Genomic DNA, 13,611 nt, shown 5'->3' on the forward strand with positions numbered 1-13,611 from the left:
TGTTATTATTTTATGAATGTATCAATAGTACTCCTAGTTCATAATTTCCAATGAGTCCATAGACGTATTAAGTAATTATTTGTTTTCGTTTAAACATACTTTTCACATTTATATTTCTTATTAATAAAATTGTAAAATTTATGTGGTTTGACTTCTATTAATATTATGTTGTGGTTGAACTTACTCGGATATTTATCACTAGTCGATTTCTCCTTTACATATTTCTGTTATTATTTTATTATTTAGCTTATGAGTATGTTTTAATAGATAATAAATTGCGTACCAAACTGGTTGACAAAAAGTGTAATAGTATTATTTTTAACGTTACTTAAGCTTCATTAAAGAACTGAAATACACCTCTAAAAATAAATGTCATTCTCTTTAAAAACATCGCAAAAATCTTAAATGCACTTTTATTAACTTTAAAACCATTATTGTCTTCCCAGATTTTGCCTTCTTAAAATAGTTTTTGCAAGTTAATATAACTCTTTTTAATTTCATATTCTACAAAAAGAATTAACTCTTTTCAAGACCTGGAGTCCATTTGTGGATAATGTCGTATGTGTCTACGATAATCATTAAGACAATATCGTAGTAACTGTTAGTATTGGATTTGTGGTAAATTGGATTACTTTAGGTGCCGGCTCATCAATAATTTGTGTACATTGAACTTGCAAATGACTATATTGTAGTCAGCTGAAAGCATATAAATAGAACACAGTTCTACAGGGGGTTGGTTCTATGAAAGGAGCTGTGTTCCTAGAATCCACGTTCAAAAATAGACACAGATATAAAATTGGGGAAAGTATTGGTAGTGAATGTAGCTATGCGGGTGTTTTCGTTAAAGTCTGGCAAGAAGGGGCCTCAATTAGAGCTCAGACGAGCGTTTTCAGTGAAAATAACAATAGAGTAGAGACAAGCTAGCAACGTCTCTTCTGTGGGAAAGTGGTTGCGAGGAGGAGCAAAGAACATGCTCTACTAGGCTAAGAAATTGGTTTAGATTTCTGTCAAAGCTCGATAAGCTGTTCTAGCATAAACATTATATGCTCAGTGACATGCAATATAGTTTAGTTTCTGCTAGATCTATAGCATATGTGGTAACTGTTATCTCCCATAGGATTAGCATAGACATAATCGCTAATTGTATGGGAGATAACAGTTAGCACATCTGTCGTACAACCAGCAGAACAGAAACTATATTGCATGTCATTGACACGGTTATTCTAACACATATTCCAGCAACTTTATCGCGGCACACAGAAGGGTAGTTATTCTGCTCTAATAGAAAGATGATTGATCACATGAATTTAAAAATACAGGATTGATTGACTACAAAAAGTCATTTGCAAGTCTAATTTAAAGAGTTGAGAAGCATTTCTCATTAAGAAAATTTTCAAATAGCTGCAAGTTGTTCTAAGTGGTCAAGATGTTGGATGGATGCCCACCCGTTTTCCAAACGCGGAAAACAGTCCATGCTTGCTCATTTTATCATGTATCTCTGGCAGGTTATTTAAGCTCGTAAATATCAATTTTCTTCGGCTGTCCGTATTGAGCCGACGATTCAACATTTTTTCTTCCTTCAATGACTGGCGAGTTTACTGATAGTCCAAACCTCTGAAGATTACACACAAGTTCGCTGCTGGCACTACTGTTTATTTATCAAAATATAGTAAATACACAAACTGCCTGATTATGTGCTCTAAATTGAGAATAGTTTTTTAATTTTTTGCCATGAATTTTAGAGCGACTTTTACCCAAATTAAAATTTTTGTCAGACAATACGCCTTTCCTTCATACTGAGCCAACCGAAACTTCTATAAACGTTTTCCAACATGAATGTGAAAATATGCGGGTTTTAAATCTATAATGTGGGTTCTTCTTAATAGAACTCCTATTTTTTTATTTCAAAATTTTTGCAATGATCTATCTTTTTTTTTTCCTGAGATCACCTTTTAAATTGAAAGTGTAGTTGTCGCTACCACATTGATCTCTATAGCTAAAAGCTCGGAAGCTCAGCCAAAACAACGATGCATAGTCGATTTTGTCTAATTGATCACTGCTCTATATTTTATACATATCGATATATTATTCAGAGTAAATATAAAAGTAGCTCATAATATGTAAATAGAATATTTTAAAGTAACAAATGTATCGCAAAATGAAGTAAGAATTAAACTAGAAAGACAAAATCTTATAGAAAAGAACCTAAACGAAAAAAAAGTCAAATTTAGATTTCTAATAGTAAATACGACTTCAAGTTTAAAGAGAGATAACATTTGAATATAAAAACTAAAATATGTGTGAATATAATAATGTAGGGTAGAATGGTATACTAATATATTATATATAGAGGCGCTTATAAAACAAAATATAATAATACTGAATATTATGGACAATGTGTTTATATATATATCAAGAAAAATATGTTTTCTGTAAGTCTCATTACGCGAAAATGAGTATTATTTATATATAATGGGGGAGGTAAATTAGTTGGTTGTTTTCATATATATATATATATATATATATATATATATATATATATATATACTAGTATGAGTGTCTGGCGTTGCCCGGGTTTTTGGAGGTGTGTGTTGAGAAAAAAAGTGATAGTAGGAAGGCAGGCTCGAACCCGTATTGTGAAGGAGGAAAAGAACGGAGAAAAACGTGAGGTCTTTGCTGTTACGATCACCGTCAAACGGGAAGTGGTGTAGGTTTAAATAAAGGCTAGAATATCAAAAAGAGAGGATGACTTTCGAAAATATCTGCGAAAAAAGCTATCCCTTTCTGTAGAAAAGTGGCCAGTTGTAGGCAAGGAAATTAATGAGTTTAACAATTTTTAGGTAATTGTCATCTGACGGGTCGAGCTTCAAAATAATACTGATCTTGTAAAAATCCGTCGCCTCTGTCGAAAGTTTAAGGCAGACATGCAAACCTACATACACACATTTATATATTGGTAGCTAAAATTTTCGACCAAACCTGACAAAAACTTGCCTTATCTCTGAATATGCTTTCTGTAAAATTTCAAATGTTTAGACGAGAAATTGTTTGAGTAATTTGGAAGAGACTACGGTCTCTTCCAAATTACTCAGACAATTTTTCAATTTTTTTAAAATTTGACCCATATTATGACCCCTTAACGTTTATTGTGTTGGACTCAAATAAGGTTATTAAGTATGATCTATGTCCAAGGAACCTATATCTAAAACTTCAAGTGTTTATACCCAAAATTGGCGGAGGAGTTTGGTAGAGGTCCCGGAGGTCAAATCGTTGACCTTTGACCCGTTAACAGTAAACTTACTGGCAGGAAACGTATAAAAAAAAATTCCCAAATCTCAGTCCTCTGTATATCAAATTTATAGAGCTATTGCGTAGGAAAATGCACGCAGACACACACACAGATACGTTCACATTTATATATATATATATATATATATATATATATATATATATATATATATATATATATATACTAGCATCTCAGCCCGACGTTGCCCGTGTGTTTGGATTTGTCTGTTTACATACTGGAAATTTTATATACAGGGTACTGAGATTTGAGAAAATCAATGTGATCGATTTTTGTCCAGAAATTTGCCGATTAAGGATTGAGAACTCTACCAAACTCTTCCAATAATTTTTGGTCTAAACACTGGAAATTTTAGATATTGGTTCCTTGGATATGTATCTAATTTAATAACTTGATTTGAGTCCACAATAATAAATTTTTAGGGGTCAAAGTTAAAAAAAATTGACAGTTTTTTTATTGCTCAGAATACACTCCCAAACACCCGGGCAACGTCTGGCGCCACTGCTAGTATATATATATATATATATATATATATATATATATATATATATATATATATATATATATATATATATATATTATTGTTCATGGAACTTTCAGGACCAAACCTGTTCTGATGAACTTGAAATTTTAGATATAGGCTCCTTGGACATGGATCTAACTTAATAACTTGATTTGAGCCTAAAACAATACACTTTTAGGGGTCATAATAGGGTCAAACTTTAAAACATGACACGTGCGGTCTCTTCCAAATTACCCAGACTATTTCTGGTCTAAATATTTGAAATTTTACATAAAAGGTATTCAGAGATAGGGCAAGCTTCATCAGTTTGCGTCGAAAATTTATAGTTAGCCAGATATAAATGTATGTATGTGTGTCTGCCTTAAACTTGTAATAGAGGCGACGGATTTTACCAAGATCAGTATCGTTTTAAAGTTCGACGTTCCATACGACAAATATCGAAACATTGGGTAAAAACAGTAATATCTTTCCCTTCAACTAGGCACTTTTCTACAAGGGTGGGGGTCACTCGTTCACCGATATTCATGGAAGTTATCCTCTCCTTTAGATTGTCTATCCTTAATATTAAAAAATATCGCAACCGGTTTGGCGGTGGTCGTAACAGCATGTACGTTAGGTTTTACCTCGTTCTTTTCCTTCTTTGCGGTACGGTTTCGAGCCTGCCTTCCTTCTACCATTTTTTTATCAACATACACATCCAAACACCCGGGCAACGCCGGGCTGAAACGCTAGTCTATATATAAATAAATGTGAACGTGTCTGTGTGTCTGTGTTTGTGTCTGTGTACATTTCCCCACGCAATAACTCTGTCAACTTTTGTCAACAGACTCGAAATTTTATATACAAGGTACTGAGATGTGGGAAAATCAATGTAATCGGTTTTTGGCCAGAGATTTGGCGATTAAGGGGTCAAAGTTCAACGATTTCATCTTTGAGAACTCTACCAAACTCCTCCGACAAGTTTGGGTCTACACACTTGAAATTTTAGATATAGGTTCATTTGACATGAATCTAACTTAACTGTATTTGAGCCCAAAACAATAAATTTTAATAATAATAGGGGTCAGATTTAAAAAAAATTGACCCATGCTAGTATATCTATAAAAGTGAACGTGTCTGTGTGTATATGTGTCTGTCTGTCTTTGTGCGTACATAATAACTCTGTCAATGTTTAGTTTACAGACTCGAAATTTGATATAAAGGGTACTGAGATTGGGGAATATTTATGTGATCGGTTTGGACAGAAATTTGGCTGATAAGCGGCCAATATTCAACGGTGAACTCTACCAAACTCCTCCGACAATTTTGGGTGTAACTCTTTAAATTTAAGATATATGTTCCTTGGATATGGATCTAATTTAATACTTTGATTTGATTCCCAAATAATAAATGTTAAGGGGTCAAATAGGGGTCAAAGTTTAAAAAAAATTGACTATTTTATTTCCTGGCTCAGCATACACCCCCAATCACCCGGGCAGCGTCTGGCACCCAAGCTAGTATATATATATATATATATACATATATATATATATATATATATATATATATATATATATATATATATATATATATATATACAGTATTGTTCATGGAACTTTCAGGATCAAACATGTTCTGATGATGGTCCACCAACTAGGGATAGTACACACCATTTTTCATTGTAATGGTCAAAAGTCAAGGTCATATCCTATGTATATATACCTTCCTACAGCTCACACAATTTTACTGATCATGACCAATCTGGACATGATAGGCACAATATTTGTAAAGGTAAAAAAGCAAGGTTATATTCGGTGGAACTCTTCATAAGCTTAGCATACTTAAGTATGCTGCACACCAAGTTTAAATTCTCCGCCATGCCAGGAACCGCCACCATAGCGCTGAAAAACTCTGTCGTATCTTTGAATCAGATCCCCCTTCTCCGCCCCATGCGAAGCGCGGGTGTGTTTTCTAGTTTTCAAAGGATTTTTAATCGTTATTCTTAAAAATAAAAGCTCCACCGACTTTAAATTATTGCGTCACAATGTGATTGCATCATTTTCTTTTAAAGATTACTGTTTTACTATTACATAAAATAACATCATTGCAATTCATTATTTCATATGCACATTTACTTCCAATAGCGAGCAAATGAAATATTGAGAAAGTGTTTTTTCTATTTCATTTTTACCCCCAAAATGTAAACTGCCACTTTGATGTAGGGGTTACTATATAAGACATAATTGCAGAGGCACTATCAAATTACTTGAGCAGCAAAATTGAACTCCTGCATGTCAGTACAGTAGGAAAAGTAGAAACCCGGAAGGTAATTTCAAAGTCAGATGATTCTCGAGTAGAAATTATTAGAGAAAGCTCTCTGGCGTCTGTGGAACTCTGCTATATAGGGGTGAACTTTGCTGCGTGTCGAGGTTGTCGGGGTATGTATGTGGATGGCGTACAAGGGTTTTTAGTCTGTCGGAGCATTTACTATGGCAATACTTGTAAAACAGGAGGAGGGATGCAAGATTTTGATCGAGGGGACAGAGGTTGAGATGTAGATGACAGTTAGGGACCTGTTAGTTTTGCGACTCTTTTTTAACCCTGCCAGCAGTCAGAGACTAGTAGTAGATGCATCACTCCAAATGTGAGAACAATACTTCATTTATGAGCGAATTTTAGCCGTCGACATACACAATACTTTCAGGCGTAAGTAACTCTCTAGCACATTAGAGGGAGCCCACGTTCCTCGCAGCAATTCTCCTGATGTATCTGTTTGAACTCATATTTCATGTCGAGGAGTTAAAACAAAATACCTTCAGGTATCATTAGCCATAGCTATTAATCGTTGAGAAAGTTTCTTACAATTATTAAACAAACGGCCCTAGGCTTTGCAGCATAAAATTCTACCATGAAATGTTATTCCCATTCCACTACAGACTGAAGGTCTTCCTCTACGGGTTCACCATTGCAGTGGATATATATTAATGTGTTTTCCCCTCATGTATGTTATAGAGCGTGGGTTCGTCAGCAACTATGCTCTACCTCAGAGATAATTTCACCAGGGAGATCGATTATGAAATAATAAAGGTCCAAGGGTCGACGCCTTGAGTTCAGCCACATTTATATCATATTGTTTCGCTGTACGACCAGTAAGGAAAATCTGGAGCCTTCTCTCAATAAAGTCAGATTTAATTAGCTTAAGTATACGGCCAGTATACTAAAGTACCATCATGCCATACTCTGTCAAAAGCGTTAGATGCATTAATGGCTACTACTGTTATAATCATTTACATGGCACTCTTCGCAGAGCAGTAGTGAGTAGCCAAAGCAAGAGAGTGTACGCACACACACACACACACACACACACACATATATATATATATATATATAAAATAAAAAATAAAATAAAAATTATAACACGGAAATTACATAATTGTCGATGCAACAAAATGAATAAGTGAATAAAAGTATATATTAACCGAAACTAGATACGTCCTATCGAATTGGGGGCGATCAATATTACAATTTCCCAATTCTTAATCAATTAAGAATTGAAATATTAATTACAACGACCGCTATAATCACCAATAAAATTATTTACATGAAAATATATAAAATATTAAATACATAAGACTCAATTTTTAAATTCATAGTATTATATTACAAATACAATATTTAAATGAATTATAAGATAATATTTATTTCTAACTAATTTTTACATAATAACATACAGATAGTTTTAAAACTTTATATATAATATTCTTTTTATTTTTATTTTCTTATTTTTATTTATTTATTTTTTTATTTTTTTTATTTTTTTTTTTTATTTATTTATCTTTTAATAGACCTACTTTCCATGACTCAATTAACTATAGGACGCGTGTACAAACATCCAGTTTATTTCCCTTACGTTTCTCAGAGTTTCTAGACTAATATGACAGTTAACATTAGATCACTATATCCTCTTCTTTTCTTCCTCTTTTTTTCTTCTTTTTTCCATTACGCGCTGTTCTATTTCTTTCACTATATATCCGTATACTTTCACCCCTTCTTCCTAGGTTAGTAAACGCGTTCAAGACATTTACATGTCAGAACGTACATCTTAGAGGCGTGTGTGTGTGTATGTGGGTGTAGGTGTATGTGTATGTGTTGCGTGTGTGTGAGTGTGTGAGTGTGTGTGTGTGTGTGTGTGTGTATCTATGGTTACATCGAGCTGCCGCTTATAAGTGTCTAATCTAATATTTTTATTTGTTATTTTTAATTTTTAATTTTTATTTTTATTTTTTAAATCCCTACCACCCTCTCTATAAATGTATTAAGTGGATTGCTACTACCACCACCTTTGGTTTTTTGAGGGTCGAAGCCCGATCTTTTCTTTTCTTTTTCAGTATCAAAAATGTAATTGTCTGATTTAGATGCTTGAAAATACCATAAGGTTGAAATAAATTATTGCATCGACAATTATGTAATTTCGTGTTATAATTTTTATCTTATTGCTCTATTTACCACATTGAGCTCTCATACCCGGATTTCCTCTGGATTTATTCCATTATAACACTATATATATATATATATATATATATATATATATATATATATATATATATATATGCGCGTGTGTTAATCCCGTAAACTGTTTGGATATAAAAACACGTCAAACGAACACAATTGCAATAGTGTTCAGTAAAAACCTGAGATGTATTACAATTAACTATATTAAGGTTGATTTATTGAATCGTTTAAATTTTGTTATCATACATCACATTACATATGCTGTATATACGCATCTCTCCTTCCCCCTCTTTTTCTATACAAACACAACCACACAAACACGTACATCCAAACACACACACGCACACACACACCCACACACACCCACATATATATATATATATATATATATATATATATATATATATATATATATATATATGAAGAGACGGCGTAGTAGCGGAAACGATTTAGCGAGTGGTTACCTCACTGAGATTACTTTCGTCAAGAAGGGGAGACCTCCTCTGCTGCCAGTCGTCGTGGGTTGTCTCCACTGGACATGAGCATTGGTGGTTCAAAGGGTGTCTATATTATGTGCAACAGATACTGCACATAAACTGCGCAAGCAAGTTTGGAGCAAAGCTGGAAAGTCCTGTGTTAATGGAGTGGGATCATTGTAAATTATAGCAGCAAGTTTTTTTTCTCCCCTCCATCAAAGCCATACGTTTGGGCAAATGTCAGACATTTTACAATTTAGATGCAAAACAAATGACTATGACTGAAACATTGGTAAATTTGAAGTCTCTTTCGCTCTTCAATAAATCTTTTGAAATTACCACACTTATAGGTTTTCGAGGGTGCTGAAAACGAAAATAACTGTTGACATTACAGAAAAATTACATCCAAGATATAAAGAAATCATAGTTTTAAAAAGTGAGAGATTACTATTCTATATAAATGCACGTAAAATATGCATCCACATTATATCTATCTTTTGTCATTTTTTAAGGGTGGCGTTTTTTTTATGAATTGTACCCTCGTAGACCAACACAAAACTAACTTAAAAGACAACGTGTTTGCTATTGTTTTTCCGGTGTATTGAAAACGAATATTGCATTTACATTTTTCGCAAATATGAATTTTCCGGGTAATAAACAATGTAATTCGTTATTAGTATGGCTATTGTTGGAGGCGCAAGCGCACAGGCTTTTGCTTAAAACGCAGTAAAATTCTTCTTTACGAAAAATGTAATTGTGATATTCGTTTTCAGCACTCTCATAAACTTATATTCATTTTAGACATGAGCGCCAGTGTCCGCTATTATACTGAGCTGGCAGACGCTGTCACTGACAACCACAGTTTGTTTGTTTTTTGTATACAAGTGGGATGGGAGAGGCATTCGATGAAAACAATGACGCCGACGTTGCATTATTTTTTATTATTTTTTTAAATTACATTTTCACCCCTAACAAGGAATATTGACAATTTAATGCAGGGGTACTATTAGGGGCACAGGCTACAGGGGTACTAGGTAGGGAGTTGGTCAGCAAGATGTCGCTTCACGTTACACTTGAACTTCTGCATGTCAGTACAGTTGGGGAAGCAGGGATCTGTCAGGGATTTCCAAAGTCTAGCGGTCCTGGGAAAGAAACTACTTGAGTAGACGGCTCTTTAACATCCAGGGATCTCTACTATGAAGGGGTGGGAGTGTACTGCTGGTCGGGTTTATCGGGGGTATCTACGTAGAGGGGGTACTAGTGCTTGCAACTCGTCGGAAGATACACCGTTAAATACTTGTAGAACAGGAAGCGGGAGAAAACATTTCGTCGATGGGACAGAGTCTGAAGCTTGAATGATAGTTCAGGACCTATTAGGTTGGCGACTCTCTTTTGAACCTTGTCTTGGATTAAGAGACTAGTAGTATATGCACCGGCCCAAATATGACAACAACACTCCATACACGGGCGAATGGTGGCCTTATAGAGGTACAGAATATTTCAGGGGTCAGTAGCTTTCTAGCACGGTAGAGGGAACCTACCTTTTTGCAGCGGTCCTGATAATGCTCTCAATGTAATTGTTCCAACTCATGTTTCCTGTGAACGTTAGGCTGAGGAGTTTAAAAGATGTGCTTTCAGATACAGAGTTATTGGCCATTGCTATTGGTGGCAGAAAATGTTCGTGTAATTATTGAAGGAAACAAGTTTAGTCTTGGCAGCATTGAATATAACCATCCATTTTTGTCCACATTCCACTAGAGATTGGAGGTCATTCTCTCGTGTTTCTGCCATTTCTTTAGATATGTGTTCAGTTGTTTTCCTGTCCTGTCGGTTATAGAGCGTGGTGTCATCAGCATATATACCAATCTCACAGACAATGTTGTCAGGGAGGTCATTTATGAATATTAGGAATAATAAAGGTCCAAGAATAGACCCCTGAGGCACTCCCGTATTTATATCATATTGTTTAGATATACGGCCATCGAGGACAACCTGGATTTTTATCTTATCTAAGGATTTAATTATGTTAAATATTCTACCAGTGATATCGTATAATCTAATTTTCCTAAGAAGACCTTCATGTCATACCCGGTCAAACGCCTTAGATATATCTAGAGCTACCGCTCTACCCTCCCCTGATTTGTCAAGTGAATGGTATATAAGTTCAGAGATTACAGTTGGAATGTCTACTGTGGAACGGGCTTGCCTAAATCCATATTTTTGGTCGGTAAGAAGTTTAGCATCTGTAAGTTGATGGACTAGAGCTTGGTTAATTATGGACTCAAATAATTTGGCAAAAGTGATTTGCTGGGTCAGTTCTTTCGCCAGAATTCTTGAAAACTGGTACCACAGAAGCAGTTTTTCAGCAGTTAGGAAAGCAAGATTCTATTAATACATTTGTTGTAAAGTTTGGAGAGGATTTGAGCTACTTGGGCTGTGCACTTTTTTTAATAGTATAGCCGGGATTAGATCAGGTCCACATTCTTTTGCAGTGTAAAGATTTTTTTATAATGGCACGCACCTGAGCAGGGGTGATTTTCAGATCGTCAGGTGTGGCGTCTGTCCGCAAAGAAAAGTCTGGAATAGGGTGGTTAGCAGGGTCTAATGTGGAGTTGGAGGCAAACCGACTGGCAAGCATGTTAGCCTTGTCGGTTTCTGAGGAGACAACCTCGTGATTGTTGGTTAGTGGGGGAATTGTTGATTGCCTATTATTTACTACACTATTAGTGATTTTCCAGAAGTCACGGGTTCCTAATTTATGAGGTTCGATAAGTTTTAGGGTAGTTTCAGTAAATTCTCTCTTAGCTGTAACTATTTCTTTCTTACAGTTGCTTCTGGCTTCTATATACTTCTGTCTTTTTGCCGAAGGAAGACTATAATACAAATCTATGGTTTTATGACAATTGATAAAAAATAAACTTATGTTTTACAATCAAGACAAGATGCCCAGATTTGGTCACATTATTATATGTAGTGGCATGGCAAGCCAGCTTTCGTTTCGCTGATTTGGGATGAATTTAGCTTAGGATTTTTTTGCATGGTCTTCCTCCCTGTGGTCTTGCAAGACCACTAATATATATATATATATATATATATATATGTTTAGAGGTACAGAATTTGTATATAGTTTTAAATAAAATACTAGGCGGAAGTTTCTCGAGAGCTCTTTCGGCTATCATCTCGTCAGGAGTAAATCAATAGCAATCTAAATAATATTGTAACGAAAAGAAAGAGTTCTATTGGGGAACTTATTTAATGTGCCAAACGTACGGGGACATTAATTAAATTTATTTACGTTTAAAATCGATTAAAAATATTGGCACAACGAGGGAGAAAAAAAAAGCGGGAGAAAAAATTCAAAGTTCCCCAAAGAGAAACAATGCGTTTGATGTTTCTTTTTTCCGGCACAAAGAAGGTTGACGCACCGCGATAGAGACGGCCTCTAAAATCTTTAAATGGTTTTTGGCGTCCGCTCTATGTAGAACCTCGAACCAATCTATTTTATATCTATCGGCACAGCACGGGTTGTCGACCTAATGCTGGCCAATAGCAGAGTCCAAGGCTGCAGAAGGAGGGAGACCACCAAACCCCATCATCCCTTGTCTGATCTTCGATGGAACATGCTGGTTTATACGAGTCAAAAGGTGCAAGGATGTTCGCCCAAGATAACCAGCATCGCACTGGCATCTAAACTGATATACAATATTACTATTTTGGATGTAAGGCAAACTATCCTTGCGGAAAGACGGAAAAGCGGGTCTCGTAGTATATACCACACGCAAGGTCACCGAATTGAAGCATTCGTAAATACTTCTTCGAATTTGTTTGAAAATTCTATTACTCCCCTCCCCAATCCTCGGTAATTTCAAATAAACCGGGCATTTCAAGGGTCCAAACTTTTTAGCGGATTTAAAACCCGCAACCTTTTTGAAAACACAATCATCAATAAGGTCAACAGGATAACCATTATTGATGAATATTTCCCTGATCTTATCGAGTTCAACATCTAATCTGTTAGGCGAACATATCATGAGGGATCTATGTACCAAAGTATTAATTAAACCGGCCTTACGTGATTTAGGTACAAAAGACAACCAGTTCACATATAGGCCAGTAAATGTCGGCTTTCTATAAATTGTATTTTTTCTCCCGCTTTTTTTTTCTCCCTCGTTGTGCCAATATTTTTAATCGATTTTAAACGTAAATAAATTTAATTAACGTCCCCGTACGTTTGGCACATTAAATAAGTTCCCCAATAGAACTCTTTATTTTCGCTACAATATTATTTAGATTGCTATCGATTTACTCCTGAAGAGATGATAGCCGAAAGAGCTCTCGAGAAACTTCCGCCTAGTATTTTATTTAATATATATAATATATATATATATTATTCAGTGTAGCGTAACCGCCATATATATTTTATACATAACTATATATATATATATATATATAGAGAGAGAGAGAGAGAGAGATAGAGAGAGAGAGAGAGAGAAAGAGAGACCCAGAGTGAGAAACTCTGTGTTTGTTCGTTATTAGTAGTCTAAATAACCACAGGTACGATTGCTCCGACACTTTGGTATAATATATTTACTGTACCCATGCGTGATTTTATATATCTCTTTTTAATTATAATATTATACTTACTTTTTCTTTGATAAATATGTGGGTTTCCTTGTAAGAAAGTTTTTTTGGAGGGACAATTATTTATTACGTCTGCCGTCACGTGAAATAACTAAAAGGATCTTTCGGTCTCACTACTTACCACTGCCGGCCGTTATAGTATCCCTTAATCTAAAGAAAATGTGTTTATTTTT

The sequence above is a fragment of the Euprymna scolopes genome, chromosome 3 (genome assembly GCF_053919585.1).
Source record: "Euprymna scolopes isolate OS-2025 chromosome 3, ASM5391958v1, whole genome shotgun sequence".
Classification (NCBI taxonomy): Eukaryota; Metazoa; Mollusca; class Cephalopoda; order Sepiida; family Sepiolidae; genus Euprymna; species Euprymna scolopes.